This window comes from Nycticebus coucang, chromosome X (assembly GCF_027406575.1).
Source record: "Nycticebus coucang isolate mNycCou1 chromosome X, mNycCou1.pri, whole genome shotgun sequence".
NCBI lineage: Eukaryota > Metazoa > Chordata > Mammalia > Primates > Lorisidae > Nycticebus > Nycticebus coucang.
The window spans coordinates 22,574,118-22,592,241 of record NC_069804.1 but is presented as its reverse complement, the minus strand read 5'-3'; the positions used below and the strand labels follow the sequence as shown (position 1 = coordinate 22,592,241).

The 18,124-nt window shown below is 37.4% G+C and overlaps 1 pseudogene; it reads right to left on the bottom strand.

The window, feature by feature from the left end:
* Nucleotides 1–1,471: 1,471 nt before the first annotated feature.
* On the bottom strand, nt 1,472–6,569 carry LOC128576713 (52 kDa repressor of the inhibitor of the protein kinase-like; annotated as a pseudogene).
* Nucleotides 6,570–18,124: the final 11,555 nt, after the last annotated feature.

Sequence of the window (18,124 nt, the reverse complement as noted above, 5' to 3'; positions counted from 1 at the left end):
CTGGGGGAAAGATTCCCTATTTAACAAATGGAGCTGGGTGAACTGGCTGGCAATCTGTAGAAGACTGAAACTGGACCCACACCTGTCACCATTAACAAAAATAGATTCTCACTGGATAAAAGAGTTAAACTTAAGACATGAAACTATAAAAATACTAGAAGAGAGTGAAGGGAAAACGCTCGAAGAAATTGGCATGGGAGAATTTTTTATTAAGAGGACCCCCCTGGCAATTGAAGCAACACTAAAAATATGTTACTGGGATCTGATCAAACTAAAATGCTTCTGCATGGCCAAGAGCACAGTAAGGAAAGCAAGCAGACAGCCTTCAGAATGGGAGAAGATATTTGCAGGTTATGTTTCTGAAAAGGTCTGTTAACTAGAGAGAGAGAGCCACAGAGAACCCAAGCCAATCAATAAGAAAAGAACAAATAACCCCATTTCTTTGTGGGCAAGAGACTTGAACAGAAGCTTCTCTGAAGAAGACAGGCACATAGCCTACAGACACATCAAAAAATGCTCATCATCTTTAATCATCAGAGAAATGCAAATCAAAACTACTTTGAGATCATCTAACCCCAGTAAGATTAGCTTACATCACAAAATCCCAAAACTTTAGATGTTGGCATAGACGTGGAGAGAAGGGAACATTTGTACACTGCTGGTGGGAATACAAGCTATTACGGCCTTTTTGGAAAGAAGTTTGGAGAATACTCAAGGAACTAAAAGTAGACCTGCCATTCGATCCTGCAATTCCTCTACTAGGTATATGTCCAGATGATCAAAAATCATTTAACAACAAAGACTTTTGTACCAGGATGTTTATTGCAGCCCAATTCATTATTGCCAAGTCATGGAAGCAGCCCAAGTGCTCATCAACCCATGAATTGATTAATAAATGTGGTATATGTACACCATGGAATACTATGCAGCCACAAAAAGATGGAGACTTTACATCTTCTATGTTTACCTGGATAGAGCTGGAACACATTCTTCTTAGTAAAGTATCTCAAGAATGGAAGAAAAAGTATCCATTGTACTCAATACTATTATGAAACCAATTATAATCACCTACACATTCATACGAATGATAAAACACAAATATAGTCCAGAAAGGAGGGAAGCAGAGGGTGAGGCGAGAGGAGAGAGGTAGGTAGGAGGAGGGAGGGTATTTGTTGGGACCTCACCTAATGTGCACAATACAATGGTACATTTCAAAACTGTTAAGAGTAGAGTATAAATGTCGTACCACAACAAATAAGTAAGTAAGGTGATGGTTATGTTAATCAGTTTGATGTAAGCATTCTCCATTTTATATCAAATCAGCACATTTTACCCCATAAATGCATTTATGTACACAGTTATGACTTAATGAGAAAAAAAAGATACTCAGTGATTAACTGCCCTTCATATACCTACAGCTCTTCTTTCAAATATCAAATTCAAGAGAAAGGCATTAAAAATATTCAGTCTCTTAGGTATTTTCAGTGGTTTCTGAATTATCTGCAGGAAGCTCTGATTTAGTTGTATGGAGTTTGATATACATATCCACCATTAAATCCAGATAATGTTTAATATCAAAATGTATGTTAAGCAAAGCCAAGTTACTTAACTTTTGGTCTGTCAAAGTGATATAGGGTTCCCCCATTCAGTGCTAGACAGGGACCCCTATTTTCTAGGCCTGGGAAATTTCATGTAAATTTCCTAGGCCTGGGCAATTTCATGTAAGCTGGGACTCTTCTGAAGTGGACTCCCTGCCATTTTGGCAGGAGCTGGAGGGACTGGATTCATTTGTTAATATACTCATCAACATTGAAAAGGTGTCTTCCATCTGCCAAGTCCTGGCCAAGTGTAATTCTCAAGACCTTCTATCCCTCTAGACAAAAGACTTGTGCACGATTTCCCACTTGGATCTTTCCCTCTTTCAGAAGCTCTGGTGCTTTTTATTCCTTCTATATTCCTTTTTATCTAATAAATCTTATCTTATCACTGAGCTATGTGTCCTGTGGGTTCATTTTTCGAGTCTCCAAGACCAAGGACCTACTGCAGAAAGAAGTTCAACCAACAAAAGTGTTCATCAAGTATGCTTTGAGATGCTTTCATTCATTTTCATAGTGCTCATTCTCAACCTTCATCACAGGAAGAATACACGGGACCTTCAGCAATGCTTACCCATTAGGAAAAAACCTGACTTCAGGCAGGTGAAGGGCTTTATAAGTAGTAGATGGAAGCTAAATATCTTTTCTTTTGTTTTTCCATTTTATTCTCCAACAATTCAGTTTAAGAGTGTGTCAGGATTGGGTAAATCACTTCTGTACATGTCAGCATGGTATTCCTCCGATGTGTTGAATTTGAGTTGACCCATGACTGAGGGTACCAGAGATAAGCACTTAAGAGCTTTGAGGTGCTGCTTTGAGTATATATCTTTAAGCTACTGAATAATGTGTTCCACTGTTGGAATACTTAGGGTTTCTTTATAATAACTCTCAGAAGTTAGTTGAGGTTCCAAGTTGCTGAGCTCTGCAGAATTTCCCAGGGAGGTTCTTCTGAATATCAATTTTGGTTGCCAAATTTGTGGCTTCCTCAAACCAAAACTCATGATAATCTTTATTATTTTTCATCACTTCGTTGAGTAAAGGCAGTACTGCAGTCAGGCTAATGGCTGCAACGAACACATCAGTGGTTTGCCCCTGGAGATTTTTCCAAAGGCCCTTGTAAAAGAGAAGACATTTTAAAGACCAACAATAGGAACAATGAAATCAAAATCTGTTGCTGCACTACAGAGGACAAATGCTTGGCCAGCTATGCAATTATCCCATCTAATAGTTGTGTCACTATTTATACCATTTAAACATGACACAAGTGCTTGTAGGAAGTCCACTGAAACTTCAAAAGCATCATGCCTTCCTGTCCACTGAGAATGGAAAATTTCCTTCACTGTTCTGGAAAAGAACAGAAATTACATTGTCAGGTTCTAAAAGCAGCTGTAGTACTTGATGGAAGAAAGAACAAACATTCTCAATTATTCCCAACTCAATAGATACTCCCATAATAGGCACAATTTTGCCAAACACGTATTTAAGGCACAGGAAGAGCAAAGTGTGTAGATAGCTTGGGGATATTTCTCTAGAAGTCTAGAAGCAATAACTTTCATTTTTGAAGAAAAGCCACTGGACACAATGTATGCCTGGCCTTGACAATCTTCCGTATTCAGCCTCCGCTTTTCAGTTATTGTAGTATGAAATTTCACAGCTAAAATTTCTGCATCTGGTTCATAAGGCAGGAAGCCCACAAATTCCTCTCTCGGGTTATGAGATTCATCAACGAACCTCATCAGCACCAGTATGTGCTTTTCCCCTGCTGTGTCCACGACATTGTCTGTGATAAGAGAAAAGAAGCGTGAGTCTCTCACTTCCCTGAGAGTTTCTTCCCGAGTACAGCTCTCACAGACCTCTAGCATCTGTTCTGCTGTATTTTTGAACAAAACAGCATGTCAACCCCTATTGTGTCAAAGCACTTTCTCAGGATGTCTACACCAGAATTTCTCCGGCACTCCAGCTGTGCTTGAAAGTTATCAGGAGTAAAGAGACCTTCAGGGATTTCATCAGCTTCATATCCATCTAGAGCACTGGTTCTCAACCTTCCTAATGCTGCGACCCTTTAATACAGTTCCTGTGCGTTGCGACCCACAGGTTGAGAACCGCTGATCTAGAAGTATGCTTTCTTTTCCCATAAGAATCAAGATTATAAATAGAGATTTTAGGTATTCTTTGTTTTCCTTCTCTTCAAGGGTTAGGGGTAAAATGTCCTCATTCTGTTCTTCACCCCTCTTCTTCTAAAGTCGGGTTCTGAGCATTGCTGTTATTGGTTTCTTTATGTTTTGTTCCTGTTCAGAAGTTTCATCAGTTTTTTTTTTTTTTCTGTTTCAGTTTCCTGATTTCATCTTCACTCAATTCTTTTGTTTTTTGTGTCTACTGTGTGGATTGTTGAAATGACTGGTAAGATCAAATATTGTTGGTTTTGCATTATCTCAAAGAACCGTCCGGTAAGGGGCTAGTTCTGAGAGAGGAGACCTGAGAAGGGTGAGGTCCAGGAGAACAGGTCTTCTCAAGGAGACCACCAGGATACACCTGCAGGGTCCTCTCCATGGTGACTCAGCTCTTAGGAATTTGTAGACTTAACTTCCTGGAACCTGGAAATTTCCACTTCTGTGAAATCATGTAGTTCCATGGTGGCTGGAACAGCATCTCTTTCTCGATTCAAACTGACCAACGAGAGAGGTACCTGTGAGTTGGAACTTTCTGACTGGAGATAAAAGGGGAAAGACCAAGCTAGTCAGGGAGTGTGTCCATTTTGAAGTCTTCTATGCCGTTAGCTCCACTGGCTGAAATAAAAGCCTTTTTCCTTTTAAATACGGTGTTTGGGTGCTTTTCCCTCCCTTGGGCCTCATCTTCCTGCCACACTGCTACCAGTGAGATTTCATCTACCTAACAAAGACAACCTGTACTTTACTTGCTTTCCCTTCACTCTCCTGTAACCTGTGACTCCACCTCCCCAGAGTTCAGGGAAACTTGGTCCCAGGCCATGGTTCTTTGGGATCATTAATTTCCTGTGAAAATAATTTACAGCTATACCCCTCATCTCCCCTCTCCCCAGTGAAGAGAGTGCTTAAGCAGTATCCATCTGATCCTTATTTGCATTTTCATAGTTGTCTGACTTCTGTGTGTACACGTTCACATAATACATTTGTTATGCTTTTCTCTTGTTAACCTGTATTTTGTTACGGGGCTATTGGCTGTGACACTTTAAGACGGGGAGAAAAGAGATCACCACCTTTCTACCCCTACATCAGCAGTTCTTAACCTGTGGGTCGCGACCCACAGGAACTGTATTAAAGGGCTGCGGCATTAGGAAGGTTGAGAAGCACTGCTCTACATTATAAACATCTTTCTTCAAATTGGTTTTACTACATCCCATAAATCTTAGAATGTTGTTTTTCCAGTTTTGTTTCAAGCTATTTTTTAACTTCCTTTTTAACGTTTTCATTGACCCATTGATTGTTCAGGAGGCTACTCTTTCATTTCCACGTGTTACCAGATGAAGAGGGTCCAGCCACCCGTCACTGTCAGCCAATATGTGCAGACGGGGATAGGTCCACCAAACTTTGTCAGAAGGCCAGTGATTCTGGAGACAGTAGCCTCTCTAAGACTGTTCTTCTTTTCTATTTCTAAAATCACAGTTTTATACATAAAAGTTCAAAGTAAAGACCACATTCACTCTTATTTTAAGTAATAATCAGCACAACTCCGTGACAATCTATTACATTTCCAATTCAAAATTTAAATTCCTAAATCAGCCTTCCTAGATTATTTAAGATGCGCATCTTAAATGGGTGGGAGCTAAATTTACAAAATAATAAGAATTAGAGACAGGAGGTGAAAGAAACATAGGACCTAAAATGACCAGATCTGCTGCGTCATGCTTGCTCTTGTCTAACTGACTCCATCTTATTCTCAGTACATGTGCTTTCACTTGTATGAATTTTCCAAGATTCTTTTTGTTATTCATTTCTAGTTTCGTATCATTGTGGTTGGTAAAGATACTTGTTTTGATTCCAGTGTTCTTAAATTTGTTAAGACTTGTGTTTTGAACTAACATATGATCTACCCTAGAGAGTGGTCTCTGTGCACTTCAGAGGAATGTGTATTTTGCTGCTGTTGGATGGAATGTTCTATATAAGTCAGTTAGGTCCATTTGATGTGTAGTTTAAATCTGATGTTTCCTTACTGATTTTTTGTCTGGATGATCTGCTGAAAGTAAGGTATTGACATCCCCTACTATTATTTTTATTGTTGTCTGTCTCTCCCTTCAGATATATTAATATTTGCTTTATATATGTAGATGCCCCAATGTTGTATGTGTGTGTGTGTGTGTGTGTGTGTGTGTATTATAGGAGTGAGGGGAAAACTTGTCCTTTCTCCTGAAAGTTCATTGAAAGATCAACTCACAATTAGGGCAGATTAATAAGAGAAAGGTTTATTTGCCATGTGCACGGGGAGAAATTACATAGTGATCACCCAGTATCCCAATACTGTTCCAATATTTTTATACATCCCTTCTAGAGGGGAGGGGGGGAAGGTAATGAATGGCTAAGAAGGAGGATGACTAGATACTTGGGAGAATGAATGGATTGGTTGGAGGGGTGGAGATTGACTTATAAATGATTCTTTTTGGAAAGAAAATTAACCTGAGGCACAGGTATTATATTTAAATGGGTTGGAGCATGTCTGGTTGTATTCTTGATCTTCTTTCCTGAAATATATTGAGATAATGACAAGGAAAAGGAAAGGCAATTGTTCTTATTGATGGGTTTGTCTAGTTTTTTTTTTTTTTCTTTTTTTTTCAGTTTTTGGCTGGGGCTGGGTTTGAACCCGCCACCTCTGGAATATGGGGCTGGTGCCCTACTCCTTTGAGCTACGGGGTCTAGTTTTATACAGATAGACAGCCCCTTACATTATTTCTTGATCTCCGACAGCCTTTAATTCAAAATATTCCTTGTACCAAGGAATCATGGATGAATATATATCATATTTCTTTATCTATTCATCAATTGCTGGACACTTCAGTTGATTCCATGTCTTGGCTGTTGTGAATAGTCTAACGATTAACACAGGAGTAGAGACACCTCTTTGGTATACTGATTTCATTTCCCTGAAAGATATATCTAGTAGTGGGATTGCTAGGTTATGTGGTAGATCTATTTTTAGCTTTTTTGAGGAACTTTCATATTGGTTTTTGTAATGGTTGTACTAATTTACATTCCCACCAAAAATATGTAAGGATTCCCTTTTCTCCTTAACGTTGCCAACACTTATCTTTTGTCTTTTTGATAATAGCTATTCTAACAGGAGTGAAGTGATATCTCATTATGGTTTTGATTTATATTTTCCTGAAAATTAGTGGTATTGATCATTTTTTCATATGCCTATTGCCTATTTGTGTGTGTTCTTTTGAAAAATGCCTATTCAGGTCCTTTGCCCATTAAAACAAATTGGATTGGGTATGAATCTGACAAAGCATTGATAGCTAGAATCTACAGAGAGCTCAAATTAATCAAAAAAAGAGCAAACAATCCCATCTACCACCGGGCAAGAGATATTAACAGAATCTTCTGTGAGGAAGACAGACAAATGGCTGACAAACATTTGAAAAAATGCTCATTGTTCCTGATTATCAGAGAAATGCAAATCAAAAACACACTGACATATCACCTAAACCAGTGAGAAGACCCCCACATCACAAAGTCTCAAAGTTGCAAATACTGGTGTGGATGTGGAGAGAAGGGAACACTTTTACACTGTTGGTGGGACTGCAAACTAATACAGTCTCTTTGGAAAGAGGTATGGAGAATCCTCAAAGAACTCAAATTAGATCTCCCATTTGACCCCACAATCCCACTGGGCATTTGCACTGGACTGTTTATTGCAGCTCAATTTGCAATCGCCAAAATGTGGAAAAAACCTAAATGCCCACCAACCCAGCAATGGATTAACAAGCTGTGGTATATGTTTACCATGGAATACTATTCAGCCATTAAAAAAGATGGAGATTTTACATCATTTGTATTAACTTGGATGTAGTTGGAACACATTTTATCACAAGAATGGAGGAGCAAGAATCCAATGTACTCAATTCTAATATGAAGCCAATAGATGGTCTAATAGATACTCACATAAGAGACAAACTCAATTCACAGTGAGGGTGGGAGAAGGGTGTGCTCCTACTTAGTGGACACAATGTTAGGGTGTATGGCACACCTCTCAGGGGTGGGACACAATTATAAGAGGGATTTTACCTTACAAATGCAAACATTGTCACCCAATTATTTGTATCCTTAACCTGAAACAATAAAAAAAAAAAATGGGTTATTTTGTTTCCATGCTGTTGAGTTGTGTTCCTTATATATCCTGGATATTAGCCCTTTGTCAGATGTATAGTTTGCAAATATTTTTTCCATTCTATAGATTGCTTTTTCACTCTATTTGTTTCCTTTGTTGTACAAGAGCTTGTTTGTTTGATGTAATTGCATTTTCCTATTTTTGCTTTTGTTGCCTATGTTTCTAAGGTTTCACCCAAACGTTCCTTGCCCACTCCAATGTCGCGAAGTGTTTCCCCTATTTTTTGTAGTAGTTTTATTGATTCATGTCTTATATTCAAGGTTTTAATCCATTTTGAGATGATTTTTATATATATCATAAGGAAGGGATCTAGTGTTATTCTTCTGCATGTGAATATAGTTTTCCCAACACAATTTGTTGAAGAGATTGTCCTTTTTCCAGTGTGTGTTCTTCATTACTTTGTCAAAAATCACTTGACTATCAGCATGTAGATTTGTTTCGAGGCTTTCTTTTCTGTTCCATTGATCTATCAGGCATGTCCAACCTCCAGCCTGCAGGCTGCATGCTGATTTTGAGGACTTTTTTTTCTTACCTGAGATGTTGGATTATCACAGAAAGCATGTACAGGCCTTTTTAATTTTTTTGCTTATCAGCTTTTGTTAGTGTTTGTGTATTTAATATGTTACCCAAGATAACTCTTGTTCTTCCAGTGTGTAGCAGAGAATAAAAGAGTTTGGACACCCTGGATGTGTTTGTTTTTATGCCAGTACCATGATGTTTTGGTTACTATAAATTTGTAGCATATTTTGAACTCAGTGTGATGCCACTAGCTTTCTTCATTTTGCTCAATATTGCTTTGGCTATTCACAGACTTTAGTGTTTCTATATGAATTTTAGGATTTTTTTTTTTAATTCTGTGAAGAATGCCATTGGCTTTTTGATGGGGATTGCACTTAATCTATAGAATGCTTTAGGTAGTATGGATATTTTAATAATATTAATTCTTCTAATTCATGAATATGGGATATATTTCCATTTATCTGTGTCTTTACCTCCTTAGTTAAACTTATTCCTAGGTTATCTCATTTTGTAGCCATTGTGAATAGGATTGTTTTATAGATGTCTTTTTCAGATAGTACACTATTAGGGTATAGAAGTGCTATTTTGATTTTGTAACCCACAACTTTACTGAATTAGTTTATAATTCTACCAGTTTTGGGTGAAGTCTTTAGGGTTTTCTATATATAAGATCTGCAAGCAAGGACAATTTAATGTTTTCCTTTCCTATTTGGATGCCTTTTATTTATTTTCTCTTGCCTAATTGCTCTGGCTGGGACTTCTAGTACTATGCTTAATAGAAGTGGTGAAAGTGGGTATCCTTGTCTTGTTCCTGGTATTAGAGGAAAAACTTTCAGCATTTCTCTGTTCAGAATTATGTTAGCTATGGGTCTGTCAGATGTGGCTTTTATTGTGTCATGGCACATACGTTCTATATGTCATTTGTTGTGAGCTTTTATCATGAATGGATATTGACTTTTGTCAAATGCTTTATCTGCATTTATAGATATGATCATATGGATTTTGTCCATCTTTGAATGTGGCAAGCATCATTAATTTGTGTATGTTGAACCATCTTTCCATGCCTGGGTTGAATCCCACTTGATGATATTAGATACTCTTTTTAATGTGTTGTTGAATTCTGTGGACTAGATTTTGTTTAGGGGTTTTACCCCTATGTTTATCAGGGGTATTGGCCTGTCATTTTCTTCTTTTTATTTTTCTTATTTCTCTCTGTTTTTGGTATTAGGGTAATATTGGCCTCTTATAATGAATTTGGAAGTATTGCCTCCTTCTCATTTTTTGAAATACTTTGTGTAGGATTGATTTTAGTTCTTCTTTAGAGGTTTGGTAGAATTAAGCAGTGAAGCCATCAGGGTCTGGAATTTTCTTTAAAGGGAGACCTTTTTTTTTTTTGTAGGGACAGAGTCTCACTTTATGGCCCTCGGTAGAGTGCCATGGCCTCACACAGCTCACAGCAACCTCCAACTCCTGGGCTTAAGCGATTCTCTTGCCTCAGCCTCCCGAGTAGCTGGGACTACAGGTGCCCGCCACAACGCCCGGCTATTTTTTGGTTGCAGTTCAGCCAGGGCCGGGTTTGAACCCGCCACCCTCTCTATATGGGGCCAGCGCCTTACCGACTGAGTCACAGGCGCCGCCCTAATGGGAGACTTTTAATACTCCATCTTCTTATTTGTTATTGGTCTATTCAAGATTTGGATTTCTTCATGGTTGAATCTTAGTACTTTGTATGTGTCTAGCAATTTATCCATTTCTTTTTTTTTTTTGCCAGGGCTGGGTTTGAACCCACCACCTCTGGTATATGGGGCCAGCACCCTACTCCTTGAGCCACAGGAGCTGCCCCCGCAATTTATCCATTTCTTTTAGGATTTATAATTTATTGGCATATGGCTGTTCACAATTAAATCATGAATTTGTTAATGACCCTTTAAATCATGAATCTGTGGTATCAGTTGTAATGTTTCTTTTTTCATTTCTGATCTTATTTATTCTTATTTGTTTTCTTCTTAGTCTAAATGTTAGTCCATTTTGTTTTATTTTTCATAAAACTTTATTTTATTGATATTTTATATTTTGTGTCTTTCTTTTGCTTATCTCTATTTTTAATCTTTATTATTTCTTTCCTTCTACCAATTTTGGGCTTAGTTAGATCTTATTTTCCTAGTTCCTTGAGGTGCTTTCATTAGGTTGCTTGTTGGAAATTTTTCTTCTTTTTTTATTGTAGATAATTATTGCTATAAACTTTTCTCTTAGGAGTGCTCTTGTTGCATCTCATAAGTTTTGGCATTTTATGTTTCCATTCTCATGTGTCTTAAATTTATTAAATTTTTCTTTTAATTTATTTATAAACCCAATGATCATTTAGGAGCATGTTTTTGTATTTGTAAAGTTTGATGTTCCCTTTGTTATTAATTTCTAGTTTTATGCCATGTGGTCTGAAAAGATATTTGATATGATTTTGATCTTTGTGAACATTTTACCACTTGTTTTGTGGCCTAACATATGATCAACCTAGGAGAATATCTCATGTGGAGAATATATATTCTGTAGCTGTTGGATGGAATATTATGTAAATGTTTGTTAGGGCCATTTGGTCTAGGGTGCAGTTTAATTCCAATGTTTCTTTGTTGATTTTATGCCTAGATGATCTGTCCATTGTTGAAAGTAGAGCGTTTAAGTACCCATCCAAGTTTTAAATTTTGATGTAATAAATTACATATTTTTATTGTTTTATACTTAACACATTATTGTAGATTTTTTCGGGGGGGATAGAGTTTCACTATGTTGCCCTTGGTAGAGTGCTGTGGCATCACAGCTCACAATAACCTCAAACTCTTGGGTTCAAGCGATTCTCTTGCCTCAGCCTCCCAAGTAGCTGGGACTATAGGCACCCGCCACAACGCCTGACCATTTCTTGGTTGCAGTTGTGTCATTGTTGTTTAGCAGGCCCAGGCCCAGGCCCAGCTTGAACCCACTAGCCTCGTTTTATGTGGCCAGCACCCTACTCACTGGGCTATGGGCACTGAGCCTGTAGATATTATTTTTTAATAGCGTCATATATTAACCTTCCCAGGTGATTTACATATAATTTTTACTATATAGGGTATCCTGAATTTGACTGTATACTTTTACCCATGAATTCTATACTTTTGAATATTTTCATGTTATTTTTATACTTAGCATCCTTTTCTTTCACCTTAAAAACTTGCTTTAGAAAGTTAGTTGTAGTATATTAACATGCACAATTAACTTAGAATTTATGTCTTCTTGTTCTTATTCATTTTCTTAGATTATAAAAGTATTCATACATTTTTTCTGTGCCTATATCTATGCACTTACCAAAAGGTAGAGTCTACCTCTCCAGCCCTAGAATCTGGGATAGCTTTATGACCTTCTTTGGTCAATAGAATAATGTGGAAGCAGCAGTGTCTTAGTTCTGAGCCTGGGACTCAAGAGGGCTTATACTTGCTTGTGCTTGCTTTCTCGGGATCTTATAACTATATCCAGAAATGTCTGATGAGAATCTTACAGATAATTGTTTATGTGGAGCAAAGGAATATCATCCCAGCTGAACCAATGTAGTTTATTCAGTCTCCAGCTAACCAAGCAGCTGACTGCAGGTCCATTATTGAGATCAGCTGAGCTCAATTGAGCATGGCCAAAGTAGCAAAACTACTTAGTTGCACCCAGCCCAATTGGTAACCCACAGAATTGCATAAGTTTTGAGATATTTCATTATACAGCAAAAATAACTGATACTCATATTTCATAAATTTTGAGATATTTCATTATATAGCAAAAATAACTGATACTCATGATTTTTATATAGTTTTGGAATACAGCGTCTTCAGTGGACTTTATTGGTGGGGATACTATGAGCTTATGTCTATTTGGAGGATTTTTGTATTTGCCTGTTAGGAGCAATAGGATATTTCTAAACTAAGACGAATTTTTTGTTATTTTATTATTTGGGGATTCATAAACAATGGTAGTGTATAATAAATCTCAAATCTAGGTGAAGGCAAGTATGATTATGAATTCTTCGGGAAGATCCTTTTTTCCTTTGCCACCCAGAGCAGGCCCATGACAATCAAGGTGAGTGGATTTTTCTTACTTATTTTCACTATGGGTTTAGCTTCTCAGAAGTGTTACCTTTATATAGGGATCCCAGGTCAAACTACCAGTGTCAGGTAGGCTTAGTGCCTTGTCCTCTGTCCCCGTATAGGCATCGACTCCCACGTTTTTGTTATCAAGACCTGCAGAATTCTCAGAACTGCTTCAGAGTTGGTGCATATTTTGACCATTCTGTTTTTCAGTTCTTTTCTCATGTTGTACTGTGTGATTTCTCTTGAAAGCTTAGGCATAAATTTCAAAGGAAGTTTATTATACTTTTCCAGAATTTCTATGTATTTTGTACTGAAAAGCACCTTTATTATGCCTGTGGTTTGGCTCACCTTCTGCTGTTACTACCACTGGAGTGCTTTACCATCCATTGCTGGGTTTCCTTTCCTCATCCATACTATTGCAAACAGTACTTCTATTAACCCTGCTCAACTGCCCTTTGAATTTGCTGTTGGTTTCTTGCCAGCATCCAAATTGATACATTTGTGTGGTGACTTGGTAAATTACGTTATGAAGTATTATTCTATTGATAGTATTTAAGGCACAAAAGTTTTTAATTTTGATGAAGTTCAATATGTTTATTTTGTTTTCTTTTGTTGACTTATGCCCTTGGTATCATGTCCAAAAAAATGCCAAATTCAGTTTTTTTGAAAACTTTTATAGTTTTATCTCTTTAATCCATTCTAAATTAATTTTATTATGGTGTTATGCAAATGTCTGACTTCATTCTTTTGCATGTAAATATACAGTTTCTTCTGCACCATTTGTTGAAAAAAAATATTGTTTTACTATTGAATGGTCTTGGCATTCTTGTTATTCTTGGTTTATTCCTGATCTTAGAGAAAAATCTTTCAGTTTTTCAGCATAGGGTATGATGTTAGCTATTGACTTTTCATATGTGGCCTTTTTTTATTTTGAGGTAATTTCCTTCTCCTTCTTTTCATTGATTATTTTTTATTATGAAAAGATGTCGAATTTTGTCAAATGCTTTTTTTGCATCATTTGAGATGATCATATATTTTCTCCCTTCATTTTGTTCACGTGGTGCATTATGCTGACTTTTGTATGTTGAAGTACCCTTGTGTTCCAGGAATAAATACAATTTGATTGTGGTGTATAATCCTTTTTATATGCTGCTGAATTTGATTTTGCTACTATTTTATTGATGATTTTTATGCAAATGTTCATAAGGGATATTGGTCTGTACTTTTATTTCTTTGGAATGTCTTTGTTTGGATTTGGTATCAAGACAATGTTGGCCTCATAGAATAAGTTACAAAGTATTTCTTCCTTTGCAGTGTTATAATAAAATAAGTTACAAGGTATCTCTTCCTTTGCAGTGTTTTTATTTTTTAAGTTTTTTTTAATTTTTATTTTTTTCACATTGCTAAGAGGACTCTATTGATGTTCCAACCCTTTCTCTTACCATAGCTTTGCAGTATTTTTAAAGAGTCTGAGGAGGATTGGTAAAGTTTAAAAGTTCTTTAAAAGTTTCATAGAACTTACTAATGAAGCCATCAGGTCCAGGGCTTTTTTTTTTTTTTTTTTTTTTTTTTGAGATAGAGTCTCATGCTGTCACCCTTAATAGAGTGCTGTGGCCTCAGAGCTCACAGCAACCTCAAACTCTTGGGTTCAAGTGATCTTCTTGCCTCAGTTTTTCATTTTTAGTAGAGAGAGTTATTTTTTCTTTTACTTTTTAGTTCTGTGACTTTCTGGGGTTTTTTGTTTGTTTGTTTTGTTTTTTGCAGTTTTTTTGGCTGGGGCTGGGTTTGAACCTAGCACCTCTGGTATATGGGGCTGGTGCCCTACTCATTTGAGCCACAGGTGCCACCCAAGTTTTTTTGTTTTTTTGCAGTTTTTTGGCCGGGGCTGGGTTTGTTAGTTCTATGACTTTCTTATAGATTATAAATCTTAACCCTTATCAGATATATGCTTTGCCTATATTTCTACCATTCTATAAAGTACCTTTTTATTTTGTTGATTTTTTCCTTTGTTGTGCAAAACTTTTTAGTTTGATATAGTCTCACTTGTTTATTTTTGTTTCTCTTGCCCAAGCTTTTGCTGTGATATCCAAAAAATTCATTGCCAAGCAATATTAAGGAATATTTACTCTGAATTTTTTTCTAGGAGTTTTCATTTTGAGGTCTCATAGTTAGGTCTTTATTTACATTTTGAATTGAAGTTTGTTTATGGCATAAAATAAGGTCTCAGTTTTATTCTTTTGCATGTGGATATCCAGTTTTCCTAGCACTCCTCATTGAAGATACTATTACTATCTTTTCCCCATTGTTTATTTTGGGTGTCCTTATCAAAAATTAGTTGACCTGGCTTGGTGCCTATAGCTGGTTAGGGTGCCAGCCACATACACCGGGACTGGCGGGTTCAAACCCAGCCTGGGCCTGCCAAACAACAATGGCAACAACAACAACAACAACAAAATAGCCAGGCATTGTGGTGGGCTCCTGTAGTCCCAGCTACTTGGGAGCCTGAGGCAAGAGAATCACTTAAGCCCACGAGTTTGAGGTTGCTGTGAGCTGTGATGCCATAGTACTCTACCGAGGGCGACAAAGTGAGACTCTGTCTCAAAAAAAAAAAAAAAAAATTAGTTGACCTTATATGCTTAGGTTTATTTCCGGGCTTTCTGTTCTGTGCCATTACTCTATTTATCTACTTTTATGTCAGTTTTGATTACTATAGTCTATAATATGATTTGAAATGTAGATATTTATTGTCTCTATGTTTTCCTTAGCATTGTTTTTGTTATGTGGGGATCTTTCATGGTTGCATTCAAATTTTAGAATAGTATTTTATTTCTATGAAAAGTGCCATTGGAATTTTGATAGGGATTATTACATTGAACCTATGAATCACTTGGGTAGTACGAAATTTTAACAATATTAATTCTTCCAATCCATGAACATGGGTTACATTTTCATTTATTTGTTTGTTTGTTTCTTTCTTTCTTTTTTGCAGTTTTTGGCCCTGTCCAGACTTGAACCCACCACCCTGATATATGGGGCTAGCACCCTACTCCTTGAGCCACAGGTGCCACTCAGATAGGTATTGTGTTTTTTTTTTTTTTTGAGATAGAATCTCACTTTGTCACCCTTTGTAGAATGTTGTGGTGTCACATCTCATAGCAACCTCCAGCTCTTGGGCTTAGGCAATTCTTTTGCCTCAGCCTCCCGAGTAGCTGGGACAGACGCCTGCCACAATGCCCAGCTATTTTTTGGTTGCAGTTTGGTTGGGGCCGGGTTTGAACCCGCCACCCTCAGTATATGGGGCTGGCGCCCTACCCACTGAGCCATAGGCACCGCCCTATTTGTATCTTCTTCTTCTTTTTTTTTGCAGTTTTTGGCTGGGGCCAGGTTTGAACCCACCACCTCTGGTAAATGGGGCTGGTGCCCTACTCCTTTGAGCCACAGGCGCCGCCCCTATTTGTATCTTCTTTAATTTGTTTCATAGTTTTTAGTGTATAGATCTTTCACTTCCCTGATTAAATTTATTACTATTTTATTTTTTGTACCTATTGTAAACGGGATTATGTTCTTGGTCTCTTTTTTAGATAGATTATTATTGGCATAAAGAAATGCAAATACTTTTTGTATGTTGATTTTATGTCCTGCTACTTTGCTGAATTCATATATTCTACCCATTTTTTTTTTTTTGTGTGTGTGTGTCTGTGGCATCTTCAGAGTTTTCTACACACAGGATCATGTCATCTACAAACAGAAACTTTTACTACTTTCTGTCTGGTTTGGATATCTTTAATTTTTTCTCCTTTTCTGATTCTTGCTAGTACTTCAAATACTATGTTGAATTTGTTTCTTGATTGCAAGGAGTTTAAAACAACCAAGCAAAAACAAAACAAGGATATACACACATGTGAAAAACATCCTTCTTAGCCTTTGCACATTGGCTCTGTTCCAGAGCTCTTCTTCCACGTTTAAGATGGTTTGCACTGATACTAGGGTTTAGCCTAAAGGGAAAGCTTACAGTGCTGTCAGTAGTTTTCTGAGTGTACATCTTTCACTGGGTGTGAACATTGCTTTCTAAATTCCCTGGTATACATAGGTGCTATTGAATCTCTTAATTTCTAAAGAAATTCTCCTTAAATTTTGCTTCCAGGCTTTAGGCATTCTGTTGTGTTTCAACATTAATCTTGCCCCAGGTGTTAATGGATTGTTATTTGGCTTTACAGTATTTTTGAGTGATGCCTCCTGCTTTTTCAGGCTGTGTCTGAGGTATATGAGACTGAGATAAATGCCTTTTAGCAGTACCCTGCCCCAGACAGGTTAGAATATCACAATGGGAATGTGGCACCTCTGTTGTGCCAGAGAGGAGTTGGAGTAAGGACAAGGAAAAATGCCACAAAGCATGCCTACTGTTTTGAAGTTGCTTTTTTTTCTTGATCCAGTGTTCACTTGTTTGTTTAAAACTTGGACTGTTTTGCAAAGTTCTGAAGCAGGTGTTTTTGACAGTCTTTGGAAATGAGAGCTTTGAGTTGTCTTATCTACTATTTTTCTTTAAACTGTGCCTTGCACCTTCTTTTAAGAGGAACCACTCACTTATTACCCCTGCAGGAGGAATACACTTACATAGGCCAGGTGACTTTACTTCCTAGAACATAGTTAAGGAAACTATGGAGTGTGTACTTAACTTGTAGTTTGGCTTGCAAATACTTTATTGGTCTATTAGGTTACCTCTCATGGGAATCTCAACTGAGAAAATAAGACAGTTAGCTTCAGGAACGGAGACTGCAAAAATGTGGATGGCGAGGTCTCCTGATTTAGAATCAGCAGGCAAGAGGCCTAATGACAGGCCAGATTTTGAAGAAGCAGATACTTTGAGAGTGACAGAAAATCCATAAGCAAGAGATCTTATGGCCCATGTGAGAGGAGATAATGGCCAATCCCTACATGTTTCTTGCCTCCCAATGTTTTTCCTATTTCAGTGCTTGTGTATCCTGACAACAAACTCCAGTTCCCAAAGTTTCTTTTGTAATTTCCTGTTTCTCACAACCTATGGTGCCCAGTTCAAACCTGGCACCATCTGCAAAGTCCTTCATAACTGCTCATATCTTTGGGAAATGTGCTTGAATCACTTCCCTAACACAGTTCATATTTCTCTTACAAGGTCTCTAACATTAAGAGTAAAAAAAAGAAATCATCAGAGAAAATGTCACCACTGAAACCAATCCAGGGGAAAAACACTAAATGTAACTGGATTAGTCCATCCACAAATAACAATCAATTGCCCTCTGTGTGTTTTGTTTGGCCCATTTCAAAGCCCAGTAGAAGTTTGGACATAGCTCTGGACTGGGAAAACTCCTGTCATCCTTTACATTATAATACCAGGATGAAAAGGCTGTGTGTGAAAATATGTTAAATGCATCTCAGGCAGGCTTTCTCCAAGAAGTGTTACAACTGTATTTCCTCAAAGTAGCCTGGAAGCACATATGAAAGGAGACAACTGCCTACTAATGGGGTAGCAGAAGACAGAAGGCATAACAGGCACTAAGTGAGACT